This window comes from Entelurus aequoreus, linkage group LG19 (genome assembly GCF_033978785.1).
Source record: "Entelurus aequoreus isolate RoL-2023_Sb linkage group LG19, RoL_Eaeq_v1.1, whole genome shotgun sequence".
Taxonomy (NCBI): Eukaryota; Metazoa; Chordata; class Actinopteri; order Syngnathiformes; family Syngnathidae; genus Entelurus; species Entelurus aequoreus.
The window spans coordinates 5,144,060-5,157,391 of record NC_084749.1 but is presented as its reverse complement, the minus strand read 5'-3'; the positions used below and the strand labels follow the sequence as shown (position 1 = coordinate 5,157,391).

Below are 13,332 nucleotides of genomic sequence, written 5' to 3'. Positions count from 1 at the left end.
GTAGTCCGCTGCTAATACACCGATCCCACCTACAACTGTCTTCTTTGCAGCCTTCATTGTTCATTAAACAAATTGCAAAAGATGTCCAGAATACTGTGGAATTATGAAATGAAAACAGAGCTTTTTGTATAGGATTCTACGGGGTACCATAACTTCCGCTACTCGGACTTCGTCACGCGCATACGTCATCATACCGCGACGTTTCAGCCGGATATTTCCCAGGAAATTTAAAATGTCACTTTATAAGTTAACCCGGCCGTATTGGCATGTGTTGCAATGTTAAGATTTCATCATTGATATATAAACTATCAGACTGTGTGGTCGCTAGTAGTGGCTTTCAGTAGGCCTTTAAAGTGCACTTTTAAGTTCATTGGGAGTTTTACACAAAGTAAAGGTTCATTTAAGCGTGTTACCTTGACAGATGGTGTGTGTGTGTGTGTGTGTGTGTGTGTGTGTGTGTGTGTGTGTGTGTGTGTGTGTGTGTGTGTGTGTGTGTGTGTGTGTGTGTGTGTGTGTGTGTGTGTGTGTGTGTGTGTGTGTGTGTGTGTGTGTGTGTGTGTGCACTTTTTTCTGCGAGGCTGTTCATGGACACAAACATGCAGTTAGAGAAAAAAAAAAAAAAGTAAATGGAGGAAAATGAGATTTGTGAAGGGCCCGTGGGCCACCAGAGCAGCCTCTTCATCAATTTAGCGGCTCCTCACAAGGACTTCTCTTTGTCACACGTCCTCTCTCTCTCTCTCTCTCGCCACCTTTATTCCTCCCCGGCTGTGGCTCCAGCCTGGCGTTAATGAAAAGGCATCTCCTCGCTGATTCCACACTAGGAAAAGGAGCAGGAGGAACACGAATAGAAGATGAGATAATGTTCCTCTTCTGCAGGGGTCACCAACCTTTTTGAAAGCAAGAGCTACTTCTTGGGTACTGATTAATGCGAAGGGCTACCAGTTTGATACACACTTCAATAAATTGCCAGAAATAGCCATTTTGCTCAATTTACCTTTAACTCTATGTTATTATTAATAATTAATGATATTTACACTTAATTGAATGGTTTAAAAGAGGACAAAACATGAAAAAATTACAATTAAATTTTGAAACATAGTTTATCTTCAATTTCGACTCTTTAAAATTCAAAATTCAACCGAAAAAAAGAAGAGAAAAACTAGCTAATTCGAATCTTTTTGAAAAATGTTTTAAAAAGAATTTATGGAACATCATTAGTAATTTTTCCTGATTAAGATTAATTTTAGAATTTTGATGACATGTTTTAAATAGGTTAAAATCCAATCTGCACTTTGTTAGATTATATAACAAATTGGACCAAGCTATATTTCTAACAAAGACAAATCATTATTTCTTCTAGATTTTCCAGAACAAAAATTTTAAAAGAAATTCAAAAGACTTTGAAGTGAGATTTAAATTTGATTCCACAGATTTTCTAGATTTGCCAGAATAATTTTTTGGAATTTTAATCATAATAAGTTTGAAGAAATATTTCACAATTATTCTTCGTCGAAAAAACAGAAGCTAAAATGAAGAATTAAATTAAAATGTATTTATTATTCTTTACAATAAAAAAAATAAATTTACTTCAACATTGATTTAAATTGTCAGGAAAGAAGAGGAAGGAATCCTAAAATAAGGAAGGAATCCTAAAATAATTTTTAAGGTTGTATTTTTCCTCTAAAATTGTCTTTCTGAAAGTTATAAGAGGCAAAGTACGAAAAATAATGAATTTATTTAAACAAGTGAAGACCAAATCTTTAAAATATTTTCTTGGATTTTCAAATTCTATTTGAGTTTTGTCTCTCTTAGAATTAAAAATGTCGGGCAAAGCGAGACCAGCTTGCTAGTAAATAAATAACATTTAAAAAATAGAGGCAGCTCACTGGTAAGTGCTGCTATTTGAGCTATTTTTAGAACAGGCCAGCGGGCTACTCATCTGGTCCTTACGGGCTACCTGGTGCCCGCGGGCACCGCGTTGGTGACCCCTGTTCTTCTGAATGTCATGCAGGAATATATTCATGCCTGGAAACTAGTGAGAAGTGGGAATGGTCTTCTGGTGCCTGCATTAGGTGTTAATGATCTTTATAGGGGGTGGGGGGTGGGGGGGGGTGTGTGCCCAGCAGAGGGTCTTTACGAGTGGGGGGAAAAAAACAGATGTCATCATTAACAGACCAAATGATGTCATCATTAACGGACCAAAAGAGTCCATCTGTCTACTCCTCCTCTCTTTTCAGGGCACACAAAGCAGCAGGTGTGCTTGGAAAGTTACCTGTCGCTTTATAGAAAGGTAACTTGATAGAGCAAGGGGTGTCCAGAAAAGTCATAAAAATAATAGAAATAAGTCATGTATAATTTTTTTAAAATATTTGAATCTGGGGTGTCCAAACTTGGGCCCGCGGGCTAAGTGCGGCCCGCCAAACGTCTTCAAATTGGCCTGCGAAAAGGCTGAAGTGTCTTGCTCAAGGACACAACAGACCTGATGAGGTTGGTAGAAGGTGGGGATCGAACCAGGAACCCTCAGGTTGCGGGCACTGCCACTCTCCCAGCGGGCAAGATTCCTCGTTAGGGCCTTGCATGGCAGCTCCCGCCATCAGTGTGTGAATGTGGAAATAGTGTCAACGCGCTTTGAGTACCTTGAAGGTAGAAAAGCGCTATACAAGTATAACCCATTTACCATTTACAGTTAAAGTTAAAGTCAAAGTACCAATGATTGTCACACACACACTAGATGTGGTGAAATTTGTCCTCTGCATTTGACCCATCCCCTTGTTCACCCCCTGGGAGGTGAGGGGAGCAGTGGGCAGCAGCGGTGCCGCGCCCGGGAATCATTTTTGGTGATTTAACCCCCAATTCCAACCCTTGATGCTGAGTGCCAAGCAGGAAGGTAGTGGGTCCCATTTTTATAGTCTTTGGTATGACTTGGCCGGGGTTTGAACTCACAACCTACCCATCTCAGGGCGGACACTCTAACCACTAGGCCACTGAGTAGAGTAAGTTTTTAGTAGGCGGCCATATTGTCGCCATCAAGTGGACAATGTGATTAATTCCAGTCAATGACAATTTTTTTGAAGAAAAAAAATATTGTCGCCATCAAGTGGACAATGTGATTAATTCCAGTCAATGACAATTACTTATATAACCCAGTGCAAACAACCTTCCCTAGTCATAGTGCAAAAAAACCAATTTTTTTAAACCCAATGCGGCCCCCAAGTCAAAATGTTTGGACAACATAAAGTCAATTTGTCGATATACAGGTTTTTTTGGTTGGTTGTTTTTTTTTTATGCCTTTTGTCAAAACCCTGTTTTTTTTATGGCAAAAACACAAAACATGCAATAATTTCCCCCCCAAAAATGTCCAAGTCCAAGATAGGCTCCACACTTTTTCTCGTTACATTTCACCCATTTAGTCCTGTATTTTTGCAAATAGCCCCCAGGCCACACTTTAGACATCCCTGTTTATTGAGGCTCTTGTTGACAAATTGCTCCTGTTTGGTTAATTAGGAGATGATGGTATCGACAAGGCTGTCTCCTTTGTCTGGGGGGGGGGGGGGGCGTACGAAGCCCAGCACTCAAGTCAAGTCAACGGCAGCCAGATGTTCCCCGTCAGTCAACGATGTTTATGTGTCAACGACTGGGTGTCTTTATTTTCTTTACTCAATGGTCTATACCAGGGGTCACCAACGCGGTGCCCGCGGGCACCAGGTAGCCCGTAAGGACCAGATGAGTAGCCCGCTGGCCTGTTCTAAAAATAGCTCAAATAGCAGCACTTACCAGTGAGCTGCCTCTATTTTTTAAATGTTATTTATTTACTAACAAGCTGGTCTCGCTTTGCTTGACATTTTTAATTCTAAGAGAGACAAAACTCAAATAGAATTTGAAAATCCAAGAAAATATTTTAAAGACTTGGTCTTCCATCCATCCATCCATTTTCTACCGCTTGTCCCGTTCTTCACTTGTTTAAATAAATTCATTAATTTTTTTACTTTGCTTCTTATAACTTTCAGAAAGACAATTTTAGAGAAAAAATACAACCTTAAAAATGATTTTAGGATTTTTAAACACCTTTTAAATTCCTTCCTCTTTTCCTGACAATTTAAATCAATGTTCAAGTAAATTTATTTGTTTTATTGTAAAGAATAATAACTACATTTTAATTTAATTCTTCATTTTAGCTTCTGTTTTTTCGACGAAGAATATTTGTGAAATATTTCTTCAAACTTATGATTAAAATTCAAAAAAGATATTCTGGCAAATGTAGAAAATCTGTAGAATCAAATTTAAATCTTATTTCAAAGTCTTTTGAATTTCTTTTCAAACTGTTGTTCTGGAAAATCTAGAAGAAATAATGATTTGTGTTTGTTAGAAATATAGCTTGGTCCAATTTGTTATATATTCTAACAAAGTGTAGATTGGATTTTAACCTATTTAAAACATGTCATCAAAATTCTAAAATTAATCTTAATCAGGAAAAATTACTAATGATGTTCCATAAATTCTTTTTTAAATTTTTTTCAAAAAGATTCGAATTAGCTAGTTTTTCTCTTCTTTTTTTCGGTTTAATTTTGAATTTTAAAGAGTCGAAATTGAAGACAAACTATGTTTCAAAATTTAATTGTCATTTTTTTCGTGTTTTCTCCTCTTTTAAACCATTCAATTAAGTGTAAATATCATTAATTATTAATAATAACATAGAGTTAAAGGTCAATTGAGCAAATTGGCTATTTCTGGCAATTTATTGAAGTGTGTATCCAACTGGTAGCCCTTCGCATTAATCACTACCCAAGAAGTAGCTCTTGCTTTCAAAAAGGTTGGTGACTCCTGGTCTACACACTCTAGAGCTGCTTTGGCACGCTTCGCTCGGACCTCAGAGCAGGCCAGGCCAGGCTTTAATCCTGACTTGGGTGGCGGTGCGTCCCGCTCCAGATGGGGCCATTGTACCGCACCAGGCATCAATAATTCACAGAGCGCCAGAGAAAGTGGCGAAGTGTGTCTGCCCGCTCAATAATTAACCAGGGAGTGGAGAGAGAGAGCGTGTTTGCACAGCCAGGTCTCTTATTTAAATGTCCTTTGAAGCAGCAAGCCTGGAGGGAGGCTGCTTTTTTTTGGCCTGGATTTGTTAGCTCATTAAAGACGTCTCTTTTCCTTTTGTAATCTTTTTAGCCTAAGTGTCGCGCATAAATACCAAATGGCATAATGTACGCTTTTGTCAGACCTTGTAGAGCACAGATTATTGCCGGCCACGGTGGATAATGAGCTATTTTCAGCCTGTAAACCCTCCTCTAGGTAGCTAGGACAGAACCGGGGGCCTTTTTTTCCAACCCCTCACTTACTCCATGAAGCCTCATTTTGTTCTTGGTGCTGCCATGGCCACACCATTTTTCAAGGTGGATACCATCTGTCAGATAACTGTAATTATTGCCGCCTCTCAATGATCTTGTGATGAATTATTGTGTCCAGGTGAGCGTCTGTTAGTGCCAAGTAAAAAGCACCTCTGTGAGGGTAAACATTAGGTGTGCTCAAAAACATCGGTTGTTTTATAAAGCTGGGAGGGTTGCTCTATTTATCTGGAGTAGGGATGTCCGATAATGGCTTTTTGCCGATATCCGATATTCCAATATTGTCCAACTCTTTAATTACCGATACCGATATCAACCGATATATGCAGTCGTGGAATTAACACATTATTATGCCTAATTTGGACAACCAGGTATGGTGAAGTTAAGGTACTTCCGTACATTAGAATAAGGCACACTGTCGAGTTTTGAGGAAAAAAAAGGATTTTAAGTAGAGATGTCCGATAATATCGGCCTGCTGATATTATCGGCCGATAAATGCTTTAAAATGTAATATCGGAAAATATCGGTATCGTTTTTTTTATTATCGGTATCGCTTTTTTTTTTTTTTTTTTGAATTAAATCAACATAAAAAACACAAGATACACTTACAATTAGTGCACCAACCCAAAAAACCTCCCTCCCCCATTCACACTCATTCACACAAAAGGGTTGTTTCTTTCTGTTATTAATATTCTGCTTCCTACATTATATATCAATATATATCAATACAGTCTGCAAGGGATACAGTTATTAATATTAAGAATATATCAATATATATCAATACAGTCTGCAAAGGATACAGTCCGTAAGCACACATGATTGTGCGTGCTGCTGCTCCACTAATAGTACTAACCTTTAACAGTTAATTTTACTCATTTTCTGTAATTACTAGTTTCTATGTAACTGTTTTTATATTGTTGTACTTTATTTTTTATTCAAGAATTTTTTTTAAATTTATTTATTTATTTATCTTATTTTATTTTATTAATTTTTTTTAAAAGGACCTTATCTTCACCATACCTGGTTGTCCAAATTAGGCATAATAATGTGTTAATTCCACGACTGTATATATCGGTATCGGTTGATATCGGTATCGGTAATTAAAGAGTTGGACAATATCGGGATATCGGATATCGGCAAAAAGCCATTATCGGACATCCCTAATTTTAAGTGTGCCTTATAGTCCGTAAAATACGGTACATATCCTCCTTAACATCACAATAATTTAGGTACATATAATAGGACTGTACTGATATTTTAAACCCCTGAATGTGATCCTTTAATGTGTGCTATTTAACTATTAGATCAGTATGGAGGACACTTTGCTTCATAAATAATATTTTGTTGTTAATTTTCCTGTGCATTAATACATTTTAGTTCCTCTGACTTCACATGGCACTGATTTGGTGCAATTGCCCAGAAGAGTACAAATAATATAGCCACTCATAAAAGTACCTGTTGTGCAGAAAGGTGTGTTTATAAATAGAATAGAATAGAAAGTACTTTATTGATCCCTGGGGGAAATTCAGCACCACAGTTCACTCCCAATAAAGCAACTTTCTGCAGTACATTGCCAAAGTTCTTGGTGCTTCACCCTCATGTCATGATGGTAACTTCCTGCCACCCCCCCCCCCCCCCCCTCCTCTCATTAAAATCTTGCACCCAGTTTGAGTCTCACCTCATAATCATCGCTGCCTCGCTCCCAGATCTGCTTTTTGTTTAAGCCATCTGTGCTTTTCTCACTCCCGTCTCCCATTTGTCACACCTATCACCCCGCCTTCCTCTATTGGAGATGTGGTAGTTGTCCACGCTGCCATGGTCTACCCTCTGCTAAGGACCAAGGTGACCTCTCGCCCTGAACACCAACCCCCCCTGTTGGTCCTTGCATATGTTCTATCACCCCTGCTCAACCTCAAACATCTGAAGTCTCTGACCCGAGCCAACATGTCTACCACCTGCTGTCATTGCACCAAGCAGCACAGTCCTCTCACCATGCTGGTTAAGAACCTCAAACCCTGGATTCTGTAAATGTTTCAATGAGCACCTTTTATTCCACCGTAGTCTCCATCGCTTTACAAAAGCAAGGGTCTATAACAGAGCTGGAAAAGGCATGTGATTGTGCAATGCATTGTGGGGCCGCGGCAGCCATCTTTGTTGTCCAAGGCTTTTGTTGACATGGCTGTAATGTGAGAGAGAGAGAGAGCGACAAACTGGATTAAAACGGATCGTACCAAATAGAAAAATCAAGGGAGTCTACCGAGACAAACCTTGGAAAAATAACCAAAGTTGGTGGGACTTCTCCATATGAGCAAGATAGACATGATATGACGGGAAACGGAGCAGCGCATCAGGCCGGATGCCTGCCCCCTTCCCACCTGTTGCAAGTCTTATGGTTTCTGTGTAAACATGTGAATATGTGCTTATCGGCTATCAAGTTTGTTTTCTCGGCCCCAGTCTGTGCCCCCTATACCATAGGAGTCCAGTCTGAGGTGAACTGATTTTCAGGGTAAAAAATGCTTTTCGAGGTAAAAACTGATTTTCAAGGTAAAAGTTGATTTTCAAGGCAAAAACTGATTTTCAAGGTAAAAACTGATTTTCAAGGCAAAAACTGATTTTCAAGGTAAAAACTGATTTTCAAGGTAAAAGTTGATTTTCAAGGTAAAATTTGATTTTCAAGGCAAAAACAGATTTTCAAGGTAAAAACTGATTTTCAAGGCAAAAACTGATTTTCAAGGTAAAAGTTGATTTTCAATGTAAAAACTGATTTTCAAGGTAAAAGTTGATTTTCAAGGTAAAAGTTGATTTTCAAGGTAAAAGTTGATTTTCAAGGCAAAAACTGATTTTCAAGGTAAAAGTTGATTTTCAAGGCAAAAACTGATTTTCAAGGCAAAAACTGATTTTCAAGGTAAAAGTTGATTTTCAAGGTAAAAACTGATTTTCAAGGCAAAAACTGATTTTCAAGGTAAAAACTGATTTTCAAGGTAAAAGTTGATTTTCAAGGTAAAAGTTGATTTTCAAGGCAAAAACTGATTGGATGGAAGTTAATTTTCAAGGCAAAAACAGATTTTCAAGGTAAAAGTTGATTTTCAAGTTAAAAACTGATTTTCAAGGTAAAAACTGATTTTCAAGTTAAAAACTGATTTTCAAGTTAAAAACAGATTTTCAAGGCAAAAACTGATTTTCAAGGTAAAAGTTGATTTTCAAGGCAAAAACTGATTTTCAATGTAAAAACTGATTTTCAAGGCAAAAAGTGATTTTCAAGGTAAAAACTGATTTTCAAGGTAAAAGTTGATTTTCAAGGTAAAAGTTGATTTTCAAGGCAAAAACTGATTGGATGGAAGTTGATTTTCAAGGCAAAAACAGATTTTCAAGGTAAAAGTTGATTTTCAAGTTAAAAACTGATTTTCAAGGTAAAAACTGATTTTCAAGTTAAAAACTGATTTTCAAGTTAAAAACAGATTTTCAAGGCAAAAACTGATTTTCAAGGTAAAAGTTGATTTTCAAGGTAAAAACTGATTTTCAAGGCAAAAACTGATTTTCAAGGTAAAAACTGATTTTCAAGGTAAAAGTTGATTTTCAAGGTAAAAGTTGATTTTCAAGGCAAAAACTGATTGGATGGAAGTTAATTTTCAAGGCAAAAACAGATTTTCAAGGTAAAAGTTGATTTTCAAGTTAAAAACTGATTTTCAAGGTAAAAGTTGATTTTCAAGGTAAAAGTTGATTTTCAAGGCAAAAACTGATTGGATGGAAGTTAATTTTCAAGGCAAAAACAGATTTTCAAGGTAAAAGTTGATTTTCAAGTTAAAAACTGATTTTCAAGGTAAAAACTGATTTTCAATTTAAAAACAGATTTTCAAGGCAAAAACTGATTTTCAAGGTAAAAGTTGATTTTCAAGGCAAAAACTGATTTTCAAGGTAAAAACTGATTTTCAAGGCAAAAAGTGATTTTCAAGGTAAAAACTGATTTTCAAGGTAAAAGTTGATTTTCAAGGTAAAAGTTGATTTTCAAGGCAAAAACTGATTGGATGGAAGTTGATTTTCAAGGCAAAAACAGATTTTCAAGGTAAAAGTTGATTTTCAAGTTAAAAACTGATTTTCAAGGTAAAAACTGATTTTCAAGTTAAAAACTGATTTTCAAGTTAAAAACAGATTTTCAAGGCAAAAACTGATTTTCAAGGTAAAAGTTGATTTTCAAGGCAAAAACTGATTTTCAAGGTAAAAACTGATTTTCAAGTTAAAAAGTGATTTTCAAGGCAAAACTGATGTTCAAGGTAAAAACTGATGTTCAAGGTAAAAACTGATTTTCAAGTTAAAAACTGATTTTTAAGGTAAAAGTTGATTTTCAAGGCAAAAACTGATTGGATGGAAGTTGATTTTCAAGGCAAAAACAGATTTTCAAGGTAAAAGTTGATTTTCAAGTTAAAAACTGATTTTCAAGGTAAAAACTGATTTTCAAGTTAAAAACTGATTTTCAAGTTAAAAACAGATTTTCAAGGCAAAAACTGATTTTCAAGGTAAAAGTTGATTTTCAAGGCAAAAACTGATTTTCAAGGTAAAAACTGATTTTCAAGTTAAAAAGTGATTTTCAAGGCAAAACTGATGTTCAAGGTAAAAACTGATGTTCAAGGTAAAAACTGATTTTCAAGTTAAAAACTGATTTTTAAGGCAAAAACAGATTTTCAAGGTAAAAGTTGATTTTCAAGGCAAAAACAGATTTTCAAGTTAAAAACTGATTTTCAAGGTAAAAACTGATGTTCAAGGTAAAAACTGATTTTTAAGGTAAAAGTTGATTTTCAAGGCAAAAACTGATTTAATGGAAGTTGATTTTCAAGGCAAAAACTGATTTTCACTCATCCTTTACCTCATCCTCCCCCAGCAAGTACCTTTTTCACCACCTTTTACGGAGCGCCGTAAATTCCGTTACCCTGTACAATGTTTGTCTAATCTAGAACGGGTTTGTGGTGAAAATAACATTTTGTTGTACTTGTACCATACCATAACATACCATACCACATTTGAGTAAGCTGCCACACTTGTCGAAGCCAACCTTGTCTATATCAGAGTCCGTTTTTATACTAGTGAAGAACATCAGAATGCAAAGTCTGTTCAGGCTTTGAGATGGAGTGAGGTGGCTCAGCAGGTTTCTCCAAAATAAACAAGCCTATTATTACTTTTAAATGCTTTGATCACTGCGCTACTTCCGTCTTCTAGCTGTCCATAGCGTTTCTACTCGTAGGGATTCCCCGTCCATCACTCCGAGCAACGTTTGTAAGTTTTACAATATAACTAAAACAATTCTTACTTACTAAACCGCCCCATGTGTGATGTCTGTCGGAGTGTTTTCATGCATATTTGTGCGGGCTATCGTAATGTAATTAAACTAATGTCGTTAGCATTAGCTAATATGCTAACACGTTAGTATTATTAACTTAAAATGGCATTATTTTTGTATTGTTTTAATTTGATAAATTCACCAAAACGTCACCGTGGACTTATTGAGTCTGTTTAGTTGATTGGAGAGCCAGCTTCCGCAGCTAGTGGGTCCATGACCATGACTTCTGTTTTGTTTGATCAGCCGTTGTACTGCCGTGTTACAGACACCATCCATCCATCTTCAACCGCTTATCCGGAATCGGGTCGCGGGGACAGCAGCTCCAGCAAAGACCCCCAGACTTCCCTCTCCAGAGCAACATTTGCGACTTCCTCCTGGGGAATCCCGAAGCGTTCCCAGGCCAGAGAGGAGATGTAATCCCCCCATCTGGTCCTTGGCCTGCCGGGGGGCCTCCTCCCAGTGGGACGTGCAACGAGGACCTCCCTAGGGAGACGCTCGTGAGGCATCCGCACGAGATGCCCGAACCACCTAAGCTGGCTCCTTTCCAAGCGAAGGAGCAGCGGCTCTACTCCGAGTCTCTCTCGGGTGACTGCACTTCTCACCCTATCTCTAAGGGAGATGCCAGCCACCCTTCTGAGGAAACTCATTTCGGCCGCTTGTATCCGCGATCTTATTCTTTCGGTCATTACCCACACTTCATGACCATAGGTGAGAGTAGGAATGTAGATAGCTCGGTAGACCGAGAGCTTTGCCTTCTGGCTCAGCTCCCGTTTCGTCACAACAGTGCGGCAGAGAGACTGCAATACTGCCCCAGCTGCTCCGATTCTCCGGCTGATTTCCTTCTCCATCTTTCCCTCACTCGTGAACAAGACCCCGAGATACTTAAACTCCTCCACCTGGGACAGAGTCCTGTCCCCTACCCGGACTGTACAAACCATCGGTTTCCTGCTGAGAACCATGGCCTCAGATTTGGAGATGCTGATCCTCATTCCAGCCGCTGAACACTCGGCTGCGAACCGATCCAGTGAGAGCTGAAGGTCACGAACCGAAGGTGCCATCAGGACCACATCATCTGCAAACAGCAGTGACGCAACCTTTAGCCCCCCGAGACGTATACCCTCTCCGCCATGGCCACGACTCCGCCTAGAAATCCTGTCCATGAAAATCACAAACAGGATAGGTGACAGAGCGCAGCCCTGGCGGAGACCAACCCCCACTGGAAACGGATCCGACTTACATCCAAGCACCCGGACACAACTCTCGCTTTGGTTGTACAGAGATTGGATGGCCCTTAGCAGGGTTCCCCTCACTCCGTACTCCCTCAGCACCTCCCACAAGATCTCCCGAGGGACGCGGTCATACGCCTTCTCCAAATCCACAAAACACATGTAGACTGGATAGGCATACTCCCAGGCCCTCTCCAGGATTCCCGCAAGCGTAAAGAGTTGGTCAGTTGTTCCACGACCAGGACGGAATCCACATTGCTCCTCTTGAATCTGAGGTTCGACTATCGGCCGGACCCTCCTTTCCAGTACCTTGGCGTAAACTTTCCCAGGGAGGCTGAGTAGTGTGATACCCCTGTAATTAGCACACACCCTCTGGTCCCCCTTTTTGAAAAGGGGAACCACCACCCCAGTCTGCCACTCCCTCGGCACTGTCCCAGACTTCCACGCAATGTTGAAAAGGCGTATCAACCAAGACAGCCCATCAACACCCAGAGCCTTCAGCATTTCTGGACGGATCTCGTCAACCCCCGGAGCTTTGCCACTGTGGAGTTGTCTAACTACCTCAGTGACTTCACCCCGAGAGATCGACGTCGATCCCCCATCATCCTCAGGCCCTGCTCCTATCAGGGAGGGTGTGTCTGATGTATTTGGGTTCAGGAGTTCCTCAAAGTGCTCTTTCCAACGCCCTACGACTTCCTCACTTGAAGTCAGCAAAGTCCCATCCTTGCCGTACACAGCTTGGATGGTTCCCTGCTTCCCCCTCCTGAGGTGCCGTATGGTCTTCCAGAACAGCTTTGGTGCCGCCCGATAGTCCTTCTCCATGGATTCCCCGAACTGCTCCCACACCCTCTGCTTAGCCTCGTCCACAGCCACGGCCGCTGCCCTTCGGGCCCGTCGGTACCTTGCAACTGCCTCCGGAGTCCCCTGGGATAACATACCCCGGTAGGACTCCTTCTTCAGTCGGACAGCTTCCCTGACCACCACTGTCCACCAGGGTGTTCGAGGGTTACCGCCCCTTGAGGCACCTAAGACCTTCTGGCCACAGCTCGCATCTGCAGCTTTAGCAATAGAGGCTTTGAACATTGCCCATTCCTGTTCAATGTCCCCAACCTCCACAGGGATGGCAGAGAAGTCCCGCCGGAGGTGGGAGTTGAAGTCCTTCCGGATAGAGGACTCCTCCAAACGTTCCCAGTTCACCCGCACTACACGCTTGGGTTTGCCAGGTCTGTCCAGAGGTTTCCCCCGCCATCTAACCCAACTCACCACCAGATGGTGATCAGTTGACAGTTCAGCCCCTCTCTTCACCCGAGTGTCCAAAACATACGGCCTCAGACCCTGTTACAGACACAGTATGTAAATAAACATATATTAAATCTTTCTGTGAAAATAACTAATTTTGCAACGTATATATCTGCGGCTTATATAGGGGGGAAAA

General features: G+C 39.9%; 1 protein-coding gene across 4 annotated transcripts in view; it reads left to right on the top strand.

Annotated features, from left to right (window-relative positions):
* shdb (Src homology 2 domain containing transforming protein D, b) overlaps positions 1–13,332 on the top strand; it is a 94,534-nt gene that overhangs the window by 62,746 nt on the left and 18,456 nt on the right. The gene's annotated exons all lie outside the window — the stretch shown is intronic.